The 17,142-nt window shown below is 51.7% G+C and overlaps 1 long non-coding RNA gene across 1 annotated transcript; it reads left to right on the top strand.

Annotated features, from left to right (window-relative positions):
* Positions 1–2,079: 2,079 nt before the first annotated feature.
* On the top strand, positions 2,080–13,179 carry LOC143767330 (uncharacterized). Its single transcript, XR_013213690.1, has 2 exons — positions 2,080–2,131; positions 11,974–13,179. It is a non-coding gene; the product is annotated as an uncharacterized LOC143767330 (long non-coding RNA).
* Positions 13,180–17,142: the final 3,963 nt, after the last annotated feature.

The raw sequence follows: 17,142 nt of genomic DNA, 5'->3' as shown, positions 1-17,142 counted from the left end.
TTATGGACACATGCTCTTATTCTGAGTTTTCAGCAAGCTTTCTACATTGGGTAAGACTTTCTACACTACCCTGACATACCCCATTTTTAGGTGATTTTACATTCCTTTACAGCCATTTATACACTATATTTAATTACAGACTTTTACCAATCTTGGAACACCAGGCCCATACACGATACCTCTTCCTGGTGACATACTTGGTCAGTATACCATTTTCCATTACGCTTTCACTCACATTTTTATTTTGTACTGTACACCGTACCATACAGTCTCTCATCACTACAGGGCGATTACTATTCCCAGACAGGTCCACTAGTAACCAGAACCTAGGACCTACTCCCTAAATAGAGATATCCTCCATCCTCAATATCCAAAGCAGTCGGGTATGTAAAAAGATGCTACTTACCTATTCCTCACCTCTCCTACCCTCCTATCCATCACTATTTGTCACATTAATTATGAGGTTTAACCTTATATGTTATGTTGGCTTATCGTGGTTTTGGACCACGTTTTGATTATGTTTGTATAATTATTGATATATTTGTAACGCAGTTTACTGAAGAAGGTCTATTGTCTGACCGAAACGTTTAATTTTGGACTGCCATCTGATTAAAAATCATCATCATAATTTACTAAGTTGAGTGCCAAGTTTCTTATCTATCACCCCTCACATGCAAGTCGCCTCCCCACATCCCACCACAAGCAGGTCACCCCCACATCCCACCACAGGGGTCCCCCAATAGCTTGCAGCAGGTCTCCTCCCACATCCACCACAAGGGTCCCCCCCAATAGACAGCAGGTCACGCCCTCCCAAAACCCGACCACAAGCATGTCGCCCTCAAACCCCACCACCAGGGTCTCCCCAATAGCCAGCAGCAGGTCGCCCCCACTAAAAGGGGTCCACCCCGTAAGCAGCACGTCACCTCCAAACCCCACCACAGGGGTCCCCCTCAATAGCCAGCAGGTCACCCCCAAACCCCACCACAGGGGCCCATCAATAGCCATCAGCAGGTCACCCCTCCACAAGCAGGTCACCCCCACTAAAAGGGGTCCCGCAACAAGCAGGTCGCCTCCCCAAACCCAACGATAAGCAGGTCACCCTCACTAAAAGGGGTCCCCCGCACGCAGGTCGCCCCCAAATCACACCACAGGGGTCCCACCATAGGGGTCACCCCAATAGCCAGCAGCAGGTCTCCCACCCCAAACAAGTCACCCCATAAGCAGCAGGTCACCCCTAAATCCCACCACAGGGGTCCCCCCAATTGCCAGCAGCAGGTCCCCCCCCCCACTAAAATGGGTCACCCCCAATAGCATGCAGCAGGTCGCCCCCCCACAAGCAGGTCAGGGGTCCCCCAATAGCCTGCAGCCCCCCTCACACAAGCAGGTCGCCTACCACAGAAGTCCACCACAACAGCCAGCAGCAGTCCCCCCCCCACAAAATCCCACAATAGCCAGCAGCAGCAGGTCCCCCCAAAATCGCCAGCAGCAGCGGAGCCTCCCAAAATCCCACCGCAGGGGTCCCCCACAATAGCCAGCAGCAGCGGAGCCCCCCCAAATCCCACCGCAGCAGTCCCCCACAATAGCCAGCAGCAGCGGAGCCCACCAAAATCCCACCACAGGGATCCCCCACAATAGCCAGCAGCAGCGGAGCCCCCCAAAACCCCACCACAGGGGTCCCCCACAATAGCCAGCAGCAGCGGAGCCCCCCAAAACCACACCGCAGCGGTCCCCCACAATAGCCAGCAGCAGCGGAGCCCCCCAAAACCGCAGCGGTCCCCCACAATAGCCAGCAGCAGTGGAGCCCCCCAAAACCGCAGCGGTCCCCCACAATAGCCAGCAGCAGCGGAGCCCCCCAAAACCACACCGCAGCGGTCCCCCACAATAGCCAGCAGCAGCAGAGCCCCCCAAAATCCTACTGCAGGGATCCCCCCACAATAGCCAGCAGCAGCGGAGGCCCCCCACAATAGCCAGCAACAGCTTTCCTTTGCCGCCTTGGAGAACACGCCCCCTCCCGATAGGACACGCCCCCGGAAATGACGTCACACCTGGAAGGAGCCCATACACTCTAGCATTTACCTATTCTCCAAGGCGGCAAAGGAAAGCAGCATGACAGCTTGTGGACGCCATGGAGGTCAGTGGTTTCAGGGTGAAAAATGCTACTTGCCGATCGCTATTCGCTATTGGGGGGAGGCCCTGTGGTGGTCGACCTACTTGTCTGTGTGGGGAGTGACCCGTGGTGGGATTTTGGGGGGCTCTGCTGCTGCTGGCTATTGTGGGGGACCGATACGGTTTTGGGGGGCTCCGCTGCTGCTGGCTATTGTGGGGGACCGCTGCGGTGTGGTTTTGGGGGGCTCCGCTGCTGCTGGCTATTGTGGGGGACCCCTGCGGTGGGATTTTGGGGGGCTCCGCTGCTGCTGGCTATTGTGGGGGAGCCAGGGGTGGGATTCAAATTTTTAACAACAGGTCCTCTAAGGCCGGCGTCACACTCGGCGTAAGACAATACGGTCCGTATTTTACGGCCGTAATACGGCTGAAATACGGTGAAATGTTCCCAAAATAGTGATCCGTAGGCAGGGTGTGTCAGCGTATTTTGCGCATGGCATCCTCCGTATGTAATCCGTATGGCATCCGTACTGCGAGATTTTCGCGCAGGCTTGCAAAACCGACATCTAATGGATTTATGTGCTCAAATGTTCGGGAAAACATATATACAGTATATATATATATATATATATATATATATGTCATTGAGACACATATATATATATTCTGTATTTAGATTTCATTCAGCGCGATATGTGTTAAAAGCCTATTCAATTGCCGGCTTCTCATTTCTCCTGCACAAACCCGACATGATATGAGACATGGTTTACATACAGTAAACCATCTCATATCCCCATTTTTTTTGCATATTCCACACTACTAATGTTAGTAGTGTGTATGTGCAAAATTTCAGCGCTGTAGCTGCTGAAATAAAGGGTTAAATGGCGGAAAAAATTGGCGTGGGCTCCCGCGCAATTTTCTCCGCCAGAGTGGTAAAGCCAGTGACTGAGGGCAGATATTAATAGCCAGGAGAGGGTCCATGGTTATTGCCCCCCCCCCTGGCTACAAACATCTGCCCCCAGCCACCCCAGAAAAGGCACATCTGGAAGATGCGCCTATTCTGGCACTTGGCCACTCTCTTCCCACTCCCTGTAGCGGTGGGATATGGGGTAATGAAGGGTTAATGCCACCTTGCTATTGTAAGGTGACATTAAGCCAGATTAATAATGGACAGGCGTCAATTATGACACCTATCCATTATTAATCCAATTGTTGGAAAGGGTTAAAAAACACACACACACATGATTTAAAAGTAGTTTAATGAAATAAACACAGCGGTTGTTGTAATAATTTATTGTTCTCTCAATCCATCAGGAACACCCTCGCTTGGAAAAATAATAAACGCACAAGATGCATACCTTCTGGTGAACCGTCTCGTCCCACGAAGTAATCCATCTGAAGGAGTTAACTAATATTACAGGCAGGAGCCCTGCTAAATGCAGCTGTGCTCCGTGCCTGTAATCCCCGGCGAATGAATGAAATGTAGGTCATTGACCTACATTTCCTTCAGTCGCGGTGATGCGCCCCCTGGTGGATGTTCTCATATGACCTGGAGCGTGGGAAAAAGTTCCCAGGCTGCAGTTCATGAGAATATCCACCAGAGGGCGCCTCACCGCGACTCAATGTAAGTACAGATCCTGCTTTCCTTTCAGCACCCGGGGATTACAGGCACCAGCGAGTGGTTTATCGCAGCTCGTGCCTGTAATATTAGTTAACCCCTTCAGATGGATTACCTCGTTGGACGTGATCTGACATCAGAAGGTATGTATCTTGTGCGTTTATTATTTTGCCAAGCGAGGGTGTTCCTGATGGATTGCGAGAACAATAAATTATTAAACCACTGTGTTTATTTCATTAAAATCCTTTTTAATCATGTGTGTGTGTGTTTTTTAACCCTTTCCTACAATTGGATTAATAATGGATAGGTGTCATAATTGACGCCTCTCCATTATTAATCTGGCTTAATGTCACCTTCCAATAGCAAGGTGGCATTAACCCTTCATTACCCCATATCCCACCGCTACAGGGAGTGGGAAGAGAGTGGCCAAGTGCCAGAATAGGCGCATCTTCCAGATGTGCCTTTTCTGGGGTGGCTGGGGGCAGATGTTTTTAGCCACGGGGGGGCCAATAACCATGGACCCTCTCCTGGCTATTAATATCTGCCCTCAGTCACTGGCTTTACCACTCTGGCGGAGAAAATTGCGCGGGAGCCCACGCCAATTTTTTCCGCCATTTAACCCTTTATTTTAGCAGCTACAGCGCACAAATTTTGCACATACACACTACTAACATTAGTAGTGTGGAATATGCAAAAAAAATGGGGATATGAGATGGTTTACTGTATGTAAACCATATCTCATATCATGTCGGGTTTGTGAAGGAGAAGGAAAAAGCCGGCAATTGAATTACCGACTTTTCACTAACACCGCTGCGTATTTCTTGCAGGTCACACTGCTGGTCCGTGTGGAATCCGTATTTTTCTCGCCCCCATAGACTTTCATTGGCGTATTATTTGCGCAATACGCTGACAAACGCAGCATGCTGCGATTTTGTACGGCCGTAGAAAGCCGTATAATACTGAACCGTAATATACGGCTGATAGGAGCAGCCCCATTGAGAATAATTGTGCCGTATGTAATGCGAGTTTTACGGACGTAGTTTCTGCGCTCTTACGTCCGTAAAACTCGCCAGTGTGACGCCGGCCTAAGTCGCGGCGGCCGGAATTTTGGCCACGCCCATTTTCAATAACCCCGCCCATACTAATAAGCCACGCCCAGTGGCACGATTCATATTTTTGGAAGCAGTTTGTCTCCCTTAATGACAAGAATACGTTGTGACATACGGTATTAAAGTCATGGACCATACTGTATAACGGCCACACGATGCTCCATACTGTATAATGGCCACACATGATGCTCCATACTGTATAACAGCCACACATGATGCTCAATACTGTATAATGGCCACACATGATGCTCCATACTGTATAATGGCCACACATGATGCTCCATACTGTATAACGGCCACACATGATGCTCAATACTGTATAATGGCCACACATGATGCTCAATACTGTATAATGGCCACACATGATGCTCCATACTGTATAATGGCCACACACAGTTCTCCATACTGTATAATGACAGACAGACAGAAGACAGTTTCAGCGATGCCGAAGTCGCTTGGTCGCTGGAGAGAGCTGTCTGTGTGACAGCTCCCCAGCGACCACACAGCAACTTACCAGCGATCACGTCGCTGGTCGCGATCGCTGGTAAGTTGCTCAGTGTAACGGCACCTTAAGTGACAAGTACACAGCGGCGCACTCACCCTTAAATCCAGCCTTATTCCTGGCAGCCTGAAATACAGAAGTCAGCAGTGAATCCCAGGCGCCGGTCACATGACCATGGAGGACCCCAGATGATGGGCTCACTCACCATAGCGCAGCGCCGGGCCGCCTCATACACGGCTCCTGCTGGGAGTGGGACTCATAACAAAGCCGCGCTCAGGCCGGAACCGCAGCTGCTGCACAGCACGGGGCGTCTCACTGTTACCATGGCAGCCGATAGCTCCCAGTCTCCTCCCACCATGCCACTGCGTTTACTAGTTATCTCGGCCACTCATATTAACCGCCACTCTACCCGTGCCCTGCAGTAGAGGCGCTTCCGGTGTGAGCGAACTGCATTATGGGGATTGTAGTTTACACCCTCCCGGAGTGAACAATCCCCACCAGCAGCACAGCAACCCGTCCGGGGGCGGTCCGGAGGCGGTCCGGGGGCGTGGTAACCATTTTCAATTACCGGAACGCAGGCAGATAGAAGTTTTAGTAAACGGCTGCCCCGTACCGGGTCGTACCGGCTGAATCCCACCACTGCCAGCGGTGAACCGCTGTTACTGCAGGTTCACCGCTGGGCTCTGCTTTACAGCCGGCCGGCGCTGAGACAGTCAGTACGGCAAGCTCCAGGGGACGTGACGGACAACAGACGGTGAGTATGTAGTGTTTTTTTTTTTACTTTTACCATGGTATCCATGGTAAATATCGGGTTACTAAGCGCGGCCCTGCACTTAGTAACCCGATGTTTACCATGGATACCAGTGAAGACATCGCTGGATCGGCGTCACACACGGCGATCCAGCGATGTCAGCAGGAGAGTTGCGACGAAAGAAAGTTCGTCCACTCTCCCTGCAACCAGCGATATCCCAGCAGGATCCAGATCGCTGCTGCGTGCCAAACATAGCGATATCGCTATGCAGGACGCTGCAACGTCACGGATCGCTGGCGATATCGCTGCAACCTCGCCCAGTGTGACGGTACCTTTAGGGATTTGCAATATTTCCTATGAATTATGTGAAGGACTGGTGCAGTAATTACCCAAACATACCTCTCCGGACGTTATAGTCCCCAGCATGAATCTGCCAGGGCATGCTTGGAGTTGTAGTTCTACAACTGGACACTGCATAACTTACAAGGTTTTGTCAAATTTAGCAATTTTCAAACTCAATTTTTGTGCCCTTAAGGCCGGGATCACACACAGGGCCGTATTTGCCACTAGGCACGCGAGGGCACGTGCCTAGGGCGGCGACATTGCGGGGGGGGGGGGCGGCACCTGTGCAAGGTTTTTTGGTTTTTTTTAGTCCCGGGTCACAAACGCGACCGACCGCCCCCGCCCGCCTCCGAGTCCCACCCTCCCTCCTTGAAGACGATACTCACCCTGCTCCAGCGATGCCTGGTCTCAGTGTCTGTAGCGCGTCCAGAGTGAGCGGTCACGTGGTACCGCTCATTAAAGGTCATGAATATGCGCATATTCATGACCTTAATCAGCCGTACCACATGACCGCTCACTCAGAAAGAAGGCGCTGCGGCGGGACAGAGCCAGAGGGAGGATGTCGGCGCAGCCGCGCGGTGTGTGGGACAGCTGACAGGTGAGTATGGGGGGCGGAGGGATGAAGGAGGAAGGTAAGCCGCCCGAGCCATGCAAGATGGGAGAAGGAGCGGGGGAGGGGGTGGAGAGATGAGCCATGCATACCGGGGAGTATGAGCCATCAGCCATGCATATGGGGGGGGGGGAATATGAGCCATCAGCCATGCATACAGGGGGGGGGGGAATTATGAGCCATTAGCCATGCATACAGGGGGGGGAATTGTGAGCCATGCATACGGGAATATGAGCCATCAGCCATACATACGGGGGGGGGGGGAATTATGAGCCATGCATACAGGGGGGGGGTGGAGAGATGAGCCATGCATACGGGGGGTGGGGGGGTGGAGAGATGAGCCATGCATACGGGGGGTGGGGGGGTGGAGAGATGAGCCATGCATACGGGGGGTGGGGGGGTGGAGAGATGAGCCATGCATACAGGGGGGAGGTGGAATATGAGCCATGCATACGGGGGGGGGGGGGGAGTATGAGCCATGCATACGGGGGGGGGAGTATGAGCCATGCATACAGGGGGGGGTCATTATACAGTATGGAGAACTGTGTGTGGCCATTATACAGTATGGAGCATCATGTGTGGCCATTATACAGTATGGAGCATCATGTGTGGCCGTTATACAGTATGGAGCATCATGTGTGGCCATTATACAGTATGGAGCATCGTGTGGCCATTATACAGTATGGAGCATCGTGTGGCCGTTATACAGTATGGAGCATCGTGTGGCCGTTATACAGTATGGAGCATCATGTGTGGCCGTTATACAGTATTGAGCATCATGTGTGGCTGTTATACAGTATTGAGCATCATGTGTGGCTGTTATACAGTATTGAGCATCATGTGTGGCTGTTATACAGTATGGAGCATCATGTGTGGCCATTATACAGTATGGAGCATCGTGTGGCCGTTATACAGTATGGTCCATGACTTTAATACCGTATGTCACAACGTATTCTTGTCATTAAGGGAGACAAACTGCTTCCAAAAATATGAATCGTGCCACTGGGCGTGGCTTATTAGTATGGGCGGGGTTATTGAAAATGGGCGTGGCCAAAATTCCGGCCACCGCGACTTAGAGGACCTGTTGTTAAAAATTTGAATCCCACCCCTGACCGCTGGGCACCGCTGTTACGGCCGGCCGGCGCTGAGACAGTCAGTACGGCAAGCGCCGAGGGACATGAAGGACGACAGAAGGTGCGTATGTAGTGTTTTTTTTTTTTTTTTACATGGGGACTTCGGCATCGCTGAAGACAGTTTCAGCGATGCCGAAGTCGCTTGGTCGCTGGAGAGAGCTGTCTGTGTGACAGCTCCCCAGCGACCACACAGCAACTTACCAGCGATCACGTCGCTGGTCGCGATCGCTGGTAAGTTGCTCAGTGTAACGGCACCTTAAGTGACAAGTACACAGCGGCGCACTCACCCTTAAATCCAGCCTTATTCCTGGCAGCCTGAAATACAGAAGTCAGCAGTGAATCCCAGGCGCCGGTCACATGACCCTGGAGGACCCCAGATGATGGGCTCACTCACCATAGCGCAGCGCCGGGCCGCCTCATACACGGCTCCTGCTGGGAGTGGGACTCATAACAAAGCCGCGCTCAGGCCGGAACCGCAGCTGCTGCACAGCACGGGGCATCTCACTGTTACCATGGCAGCCGATAGCTCCCAGTCTCCTCCCACCATGCCATTGCGTTTACTAGTTATCTCGGCCACTCACATTAAACCGCCACTCTACCCGTGCCCTGCAGTAGAGGCGCTTCCGGTGTGAGCGAACTGCATTATGGGGATTGTAGTTTACACCCTCCCGGGGTGAACAATCCCCACCAGCAGCACAGCAACCCGTCCGGGGGCGGTCCGGGGGCGTGGTAACCATTTTCAATTACCGGAACGCTGGCAGATAGAAATTTTAGTAAACGGCTGCCCCGTACCGGGTCGTACCGGCTGAATCCCACCACTGGGGGGACCCCTGTGTGGGGTTTTGGTGGGCTCCGCTGCTGCTGGCTGGCTATTGTGGGGGACCCCTGTGGTGGGGTTTTGGTGGGCTCCGCTGCTGCTGGCTATTGTGGGGGATCCCTGCGGTGGCATTTTGGGGGGCTCTGCTGCTGCTGGCTATTGTGGGGGATCCCTGCGGTGGGATTTTGGGGGGCTCCGCTGCTGCTGGCTATTGTGGGGGATCCCTGCGGTGGGATTTTGGGGGGCTCCGCTGCTGCTGGCTATTGTGGGGGCCCCCTGCGGTGGGATTTTGGGGGGCTCTGCTGCTGCTGGCTATTGTGGGGGATCCCTGCGGTGGGATTTTGGGGGGCTCCGCTGCTGCTGGCTATTGTGGGGGACCGCTGCAGTGTGGTTTTGGGGGGCTCCGCTGCTGCTGGCTATTGTGGGGGACCCCTGTGGTGGGGTTTTGGTGGGCTCCGCTGCTGCTGGCTATTGTGGGGGACCCCTGTGGTGGGATTTTGGGGGGCTCCGCTGCTGCTGGCTATTGTGGGGGACCGCTGCAGTGTGGTTTTGGGGGGCTCTGCTGCTGCTGGCTATTGTGGGGGACCGCTGCAGTGTGGTTTTGGGGGGCTCCGCTGCTGGCTATTGTGGGGGACCCCTGTGGTGGGGTTTTGGTGGGCTCCGCTGTGCTGGCTATTGTGGGGGACCCCTGTGGTGGGATTTTGGGGGGCTCCGCTGCTGCTGGCTATTGTGGGGGACCGCTGCAGTGTGGTTTTGGGGGGCTCCGCTGCTGCTGGCTATTGTGGGGGACCGCTGCAGTGTGGTTTTGGGGGGCTCCGCTGCTGCTGGCTATTGTGGGGGACCCCTGCGGTGGGGTTTTGGTGGGCTCCGCTGCTGCTGGCTATTGTGGGGGATCCCTGCGGTGGCATTTTTGGGGGCTCCGCTGCTGCTGGCTATTGTGGGGGATCCCTGCGGTGGCATTTTGGGGGGCTCCGCTGCTGCTGGCTATTGTGGGGGACCCCTGCAGTAGGATTTTGGGGGGCTCTGCTGCTGCTGGCTATTGTGGGGGATCCCTGCGGTGGGATTTTGGGGGGCTCCGCTGCTGCTGGCTATTGTGGGGGCCCCCTGCGGTGGGATTTTGGGGGGCTCTGCTGCTGCTGGCTATTGTGGGGGATCCCTGCGGTGGGATTTGGGGGGGCTCCGCTGCTGCTGGCTATTGTGGGGGACCGCTGCGGTGTGGTTTTGGGGGGCTCCGCTGCTGCTGGCTATTGTGGGGGACCCCTGTGGTGGGATTTTGGGGGGACCTGCTGCTGCTGGCTATTGTGGGATTTTGGGGGGGGGGGGACTGCTGCTGGCTGTTGTGGTGGACTTCTGTGGTAGGCGACCTGCTTGTGTGAGGGGGGCTGCAGGCTATTGGGGGACCCCTGACCTGCTTGTTGGGGGGCGACCTGCTGCATGCTATTGGGGGTGACCTGCTTGTGGGGGGGGGGGGAACCTGCTGCTGGCAATTGGGGGGACCCCTGTGGTGGGATTTAGGGGTGACCTGCGTGCGGGGGACCCCTTTTAGTGAGGGTGACCTGCTTATGGTTGGGTTTGGGGAGGCGACCTGCTTGTTGCGGGACCCCTTTTAGTGGGGGCGACCTGCTTGTGGAGGGGGGACCTGCTGATGGCTATTGATGGGCCCCTGTGGTGGGGTTTGGGGGTGACCTGCTGGCTATTGAGGGGGACCCCTGTGGTGGGGTTTGGAGGTGACGTGCTGCTTTCGGGGTGGACCCCTTTTAGTGGGGGCGACCTGCTGCTGGCTATTGGGGAGACCCTGGTGGTGGGGTTTGAGGGCGACATGCTTGTGGTCGGGTTTTGGGAGGGCGTGACCTGCTGTCTATTGGGGGGGACCCTTGTGGTGGATGTGGGGGGAGACCTGCTGCAAGCTATTGGGGGACCCCTGTGGTGGGATGTGGGGGTGACCTGCTTGTAGTGGGATGTGGGGAGGCGACCTGCATGTGAGGGGTGACCTGCTGCAGGCTATTTGGGGGACCCCTGTGGTGAGATTTGAGGGCGACCTGCTTGTGGGGAGGCGACCTGCTTGTCGTTGAATGTGGGGAGGCGACCTGCTTGTCGTTGAATGTGGGGAGGCGACCTGCTTGTCGTTGAATGTGGGGAGGCGACCTGCTTGTCGTTGAATGTGGGGAGGCGACCTGCTTGTCGTTGAATGTGGGGAGGCGACCTGCTTGTCGTTGAATGTGGGGAGGCGACCTGCTGCTGGCTATTGGGGGGATCCCGTGGTGGGATTTGGGGATGACCTGCTGCTTACAGATGGAACCCTTTTACTGGGGGATCCCTTTTATTGGGGGGCGACCTGCTTATGGGTGGGGTTTGGGGGGGGCTGAAGAGGGTTTAAGCTGGGTGGAAGGTGGACATCGAAGGGGGTGTGTGCTGGGTGGGGTGGTCCACGTCCGATGGGTGTTGGACGTCCGATGAGAGTTTAAGCTGGGGTGGCGTTCGATTGGAGGGGGTGTCTGATGGGATTTATGGTTGGGGCAGGGGGCGTCATATTTGGATTTACGCTTGAGGGGAGGGAATGTCTGGTGGGCTTTGGATTTATCCTGTGGGGTCCGCTGGTTAATGTGAGGTGGATGTTTCTGACTGGGGGAGCGAGCTTATGCTGTGTGGCCCGCTGGTTAATGTGAGGTGGAGGTTTCTGACTGGGGGAGCGAGGTTATGCTGTGTGGCCATCTGGTTAATGTGGGGGGGGGGGGCTAATGCTTCATTGGGGTACACAAAAAAAAATATGAGTGTATGCTGCTTATGCTATGCAAAAAAAAAATGTAGGTATTTCCCTGTAGAGTAGGCCACACCACCAACTGGCACGAAGCTAATCCTTTTTAGCTTAATGTCAGTAGGAGGCAGACATGTGTCTGGACCACCCAGCCCAGTTTCTGACTTAGGTTTTGGGGGGGGGTGTTTATTAATGATTTTCCTTTTTCTTTTTTTTCTTTTTTTTTTTTTCAGATATGGCTTTTGAGGGCGACAGTGGAATTGTCACTCTAATCTCCCACCTAGAATTGTCACTACCGTATCATCTGTGGTCTACGAGGCAAGGCCCTAACACATCAAGAGTGTTTGTGGTTCCCCAGAGGACGGTCCATGCCACGAATCCCCCTACCCTCTGGCCCCCCCAGAGCCAGATAGAGTAGGGAGGGAAGACGAATCCGCTATGTGCCAGCCGCCGAAAGGTCTGCGTCCAGGTTATTCCATGCCCATCTTCATCATCGGTCTGCGAAGAATGATGTGTGATCTTCAGGACACATATATCCTACCAGGCAGTGAGGGGGCTACTTTAAAAAAAAATGGAAAGGACAGGACAAGTATGTCCTAGTTTGCCCCTGAGCAATATGGACGTCTCCTGGGGAAACCTTCCTATTCATGCACCCTCCATGTTTTCCAGAGGCTCCTGTGACCCTGCTCTTAAAATATCCAGGCTTCGGTCTAGGCCTTCTCTGGTGGCCGGTCCACACCGCCAGTGCCCTGAACAATCATGCACGCCAACTTTCTAGTGTGTCCTACTCTGCACCTATCAGTTTAAGAGTACTTCGCTTCTGCAACAGAGGACTAAAGTCTGCCTCCCAAGAGATCTGCTGTTCAATTTTGGTTGTTTTGGAAATGTTCTGTCCAAAAAATCGACGGGACAACTCTCCGACCCGCCAGGAAAAGACGAGACCGTCCTTTAGGCCAACCCCCTCCTGGCATCCATGAACCCACCAGCACTGGTCTGCTAGGCCTGGATCTAGCAGACTCTCTTCGACATGATGGGGTGTTCCCACCTTGGATGTTTCTCAGGGTCGGCTGCCGTGTCCTTCACAATTCAAGGCCGGTATTATGATCTCTGGTCTGGGACACCGAAACCTCAGACATCGGAGGCAGGCCTGGGGGGAACAGAGCCACATACCAAACCGACAGTCCAGCCCGCATGCACCAACAGCATACTACAGTTTTACAATACTTTAGAAATGCATAAAATGAAACAAGCAAAGGCATAAAGTTATTCAATGCAAAAAAATGCAGTTTTATAAAATTGGAAATGTTTCTATATCTAATGGTAAAATGATATTTATCCAGTATTTCTATAAGTAAAAGTCTGAGATTTCTGTGGGAAATGGTCATTTGTTCCTCTTAAACCAGTTCTGAATGTAAATAAAACATTGTTCTGATGAAGTCTCCACATTGTATTTTAGCCTTTCATTTCATGCGTAGGGCAGGACAAGCCCATGATGTATCTGTGTAACACATGGAAGGTGCTATAATAACAGCCTTAGGCTGGTTTCACACCAGCGTTCGGCAGGGCTGCGGATGGCAGCCTTCCTCCTCCGTTAAGGCTACTTTCACACTAACGTCGCTTGCTGTACGTCTCAATGCGTCGTTTTGGAGAAAAAAACGCATCCTGCAAAGTTGCCTGCATGATGCGTTTTTTCTCCATAGACGTTCATTAGCAACACATTGGGACGGATTGCCACACGTCGCATCCGTCATGCGACAGATGCGTCGTGTTTTGGCGGACCGTCGGCACAAAAAAAGTTCCATGTAACTTTTTTTGTGCGTCGAGTCCGCCATTTTCGACCGCGCATGCGTGGCCGAAATTCTGCCCCCTCCTCCCCGGAACTCACAATGGGCCACGGGTGCGTTGTAAAACTGCCTCCGCTGCCCACGTTGTTCTACATAAAACACACTGTCCGTCGGGCCGACGGTTTGCGACGGCCCGTACCGACTGACTAGTGTGAAAGTAGCCTAAGCCCTGCTCACTGCCACAACTCTTCATTCAGTTCCGCCTACGTCTGCATGCGTCCTGCATACCCTATCTTTAATATTGGGTACGCAGGCCAAGCGGATGCCTCCGCATGCGTTGTTTTAACGCTGCGCCGACTGCAATAAAATGCAACATGTTGCGTTCGACGCAGTTCAGCGCATCTTCAAAATGAGGCATGCCTGCGTACCCAATGTTAGATAGGGGACGCATGCCGACTTAGGCGGAGCTGAAGGAAGAGGCGCAGCAGTGGGCGGGGCTTAATGGAGGAAGAAGGCTGCCGGACGCTGGTGTGAAACCTGCCTGAGACAGGTAAGCCACCTTTGAAACAATGTTCACATGTACAAGCTCTTAGCCCCTTTGTGGCGGGGCCAATTTTTTAAAATCTGACCAGTGTCACTTTATATAGTAATAACTCTGGAATGCTTCAACATCCCATTGATTTTGAGATTAATTTTTTTTTTCGTGTTATATTAGACTTTATGATAATGGTAAACTTGAGTTGATATGTTTTGCTTTATTTTGTAAAAAATCAGAAATTTTACAAATTTTAAAAAATATAAATTTTTAATGATTTTCCCTTTAAGGCCGGAGTCACACTAGAGAGGAATACGGACGAGTGCTATGCGAGAAAAAAATCGCATAGCACTCGAACCAATGTTAATCTCCCATCACTTTTTTTTCACGGCCGTATATGTGCGAGTGAAATTGCAGTATGCTGTGATTTGCACCGTATATCAGCCGAGACTCGCCAATGAAAGTCTATTTGTGCAAGAAAAACTCGCACCACATGGGCCATCAGTGTGACTTGCGAGAAATACGCAACGGTGTCCTTTGAAAGGCCGACAATTCAGGTGCAGTGTACAGTAAAATCACACTGACAGGTTACAATAAAATAGATATATACACACAGTATAGGTGTATATAAAATCTAAAGAGATACACTACAGACCAAAAGTTTGGACACACCTCATTGAAAGATTTTTCTGTATTTTCATGACTATGAAAATTGTACATTCACACTGAAGGCATCAAAACTATGAATTAACACATGTGGAATTATATACTTAATTTCAGTTGTTTCACACTTTTTTGTTATGTCTTATATTCTAGGTTCTTCAACGTAGCCACCTTTTTCTTTGATGACTGCTTTGCACACTCATGGCATTCTCTTGATGAGCTGCAAGAGGTAGTCACTGGGAATGATTTTCACTTCACAGGTGTGCTCTGTCAGGCTTAATAAGTGGGATTTCATGCCTAATAAATGGTGTTGGGACCATCAGTTGTGTTGTGCAGAAGTCTGGTGGATACACAGCTGATAGTCCTACTGAATTACTGAATAGACTGTTAGAATTTGTATTATGGCAGGAAAAAAGCAGCTAAGTAAAGAAAAACGAGTGGCCATCATTACTTTAAGAAATGAAGGTCAGTCAGTCCGAAAAATTGGGAAAACTTTGAAAGTGTCCCCAAGTGCAGTGGCAAAAACCACCAAGCGCTACTAAGAAACTGGCTCACATGAGGACCGCCCCAGGAAAGGAATACCAAGAGTCACCTCTGCTTCTGAGGATAAGTTTATCCGAGTCACCAGCCTCAAAAATCGCAGGTTAACAGCAGCTCAGATTAGAGACCAGGTCAATGCCACACACAGTTCTAGCAGCAGACACATCTCTACAACAACTGTTAGGGCTTGTTTTCATTTGCGAGAAACACGTCCGTATCTCGCATGTGGAAACCAAGCTGTAGCACCGACACTCCAGAGCGGAGCGTGCGGCCGTATAGGAACACATGGAGCTGCACGCTCCGCTCCAAAGTGCCGGCGCCACAGCTTGGTTTCCACATGCGAGATACGGATGTGTTTCTCACAAATGAAAACAAGCCCTATCTCGCATGTGGAAACCAAGCTGTGGCGCCGGCACTTTGGAGCGGAGCGTGCAGCTCCATGTGTTCCTATACGGCCGCACGCTCCGCTCTGGAGTGCCGGTGCTACAGCTTGGTTTCCACATGCGAGATACGGACGTGTTTCTCGCAAATGGAAACAAGCCCTTAAGAGGAGACTTTGTGCAGCAGGCCTTCATGGTAAAATAGCTGCTAGGAAACCACTGCTAAGGACAGGCAACAAGCAGAAGAGACTTGTTTGGGCTAAATAACGGAAGGAATGGACATTAGACCAGTGGAAACCTGTGCTTTGGTTAGATGAGTCCAAATTTGAGATCTTTGGTTCCAACCACCGTGTCTTTGTACACAGAAAAGGTGAACGGATGGACTCTAAATGCCTGGTTTCCACCGTGAAGCATGGAGGAGGAGGAGGTGTGATGGTGTGGGGGGCTTTGCTGGTGACACTGTTGGGGATCTATTCAAAATTGAAGGCATACTGAGCCAGCATGGCTACCACAGCATCTTGCAGCGACATGCTATACCATCCGGTTTGCTTTTAGTTGGACCATCATTTATTTTTCAACAGGACAATGACCCCAAACACACCTCCAGGCTGTGTAAGGGCTATTTGACCAAGAAGGAGAGTGATGGGGTGCTACGCCAGATGACCTGGCCTCCACAGTCACCAGACCTGAACCCAATCGAGATGGTTTGGGGTGAGCTGGACCGCAGAGTGAAGGCAAAAAGGGCCAACAAGTGCTAAGCATCTCTGGGAACTCCTTCAAGATTGTTGGAAGACCATTCCCAGTGACTACCTCTTGAAGCTCATCAAGAGACTGCCAAGAGTGTGCAAAGCAGTCATCAAAGCAAAAGGTGGCTACTTTGAAAAACCTAGAGTATAAGACATATTTTCAGTTGCCTTACACTTTTATTAAGTATACAGGTCCTTCTCAAAAAATTAGCATATAGTGTTAAATTTCATTATTTACCATAATGTAATGATTACTATTAAACTTTCATATATTATAGATTCATTATCCACCAACTGAAATTTGTCAGGTCTTTTATTGTTTTAATACTGATGATTTTGGCATACAACTCCTGATAACCCAAAAATCCTGTCTCAATAAATTAGCATATTTCACCCGTCCAATCAAATAAAAGTGTTTTTTAATAACAAACAAAAAAACCATCAAATAATAATGTTCAGTTATGCACTCAATACTTGGTCGGGAATCCTTTGGCAGAAATGACTGCTTCAATGCGGCGTGGCATGGAGGCAATCAGCCTGTGACACTGCTGAGATGTTATGGAGGCCCAGGATGCTTCAATAGCGGCCTTAAGCTCATCCAGAGTGTTGGGTCTTGCGTCTCTCAACTTTCTCTTCACAATATCCCACAGATTCTCTATGGGGTTCAGGTCAGGAGAGTTGGCAGGCCAATTGAGCACAGTAATACCATGGTCAGTAAACCATTTACCAGTGGTTTTGGCACTGTGAGCAGGTG

Source organism: Ranitomeya variabilis, chromosome 4 (assembly GCF_051348905.1).
Source record: "Ranitomeya variabilis isolate aRanVar5 chromosome 4, aRanVar5.hap1, whole genome shotgun sequence".
NCBI lineage: Eukaryota > Metazoa > Chordata > Amphibia > Anura > Dendrobatidae > Ranitomeya > Ranitomeya variabilis.
The sequence above is the reverse complement of the archived record's forward strand: the minus strand, read 5'-3'. Positions and strand labels throughout refer to the sequence as shown.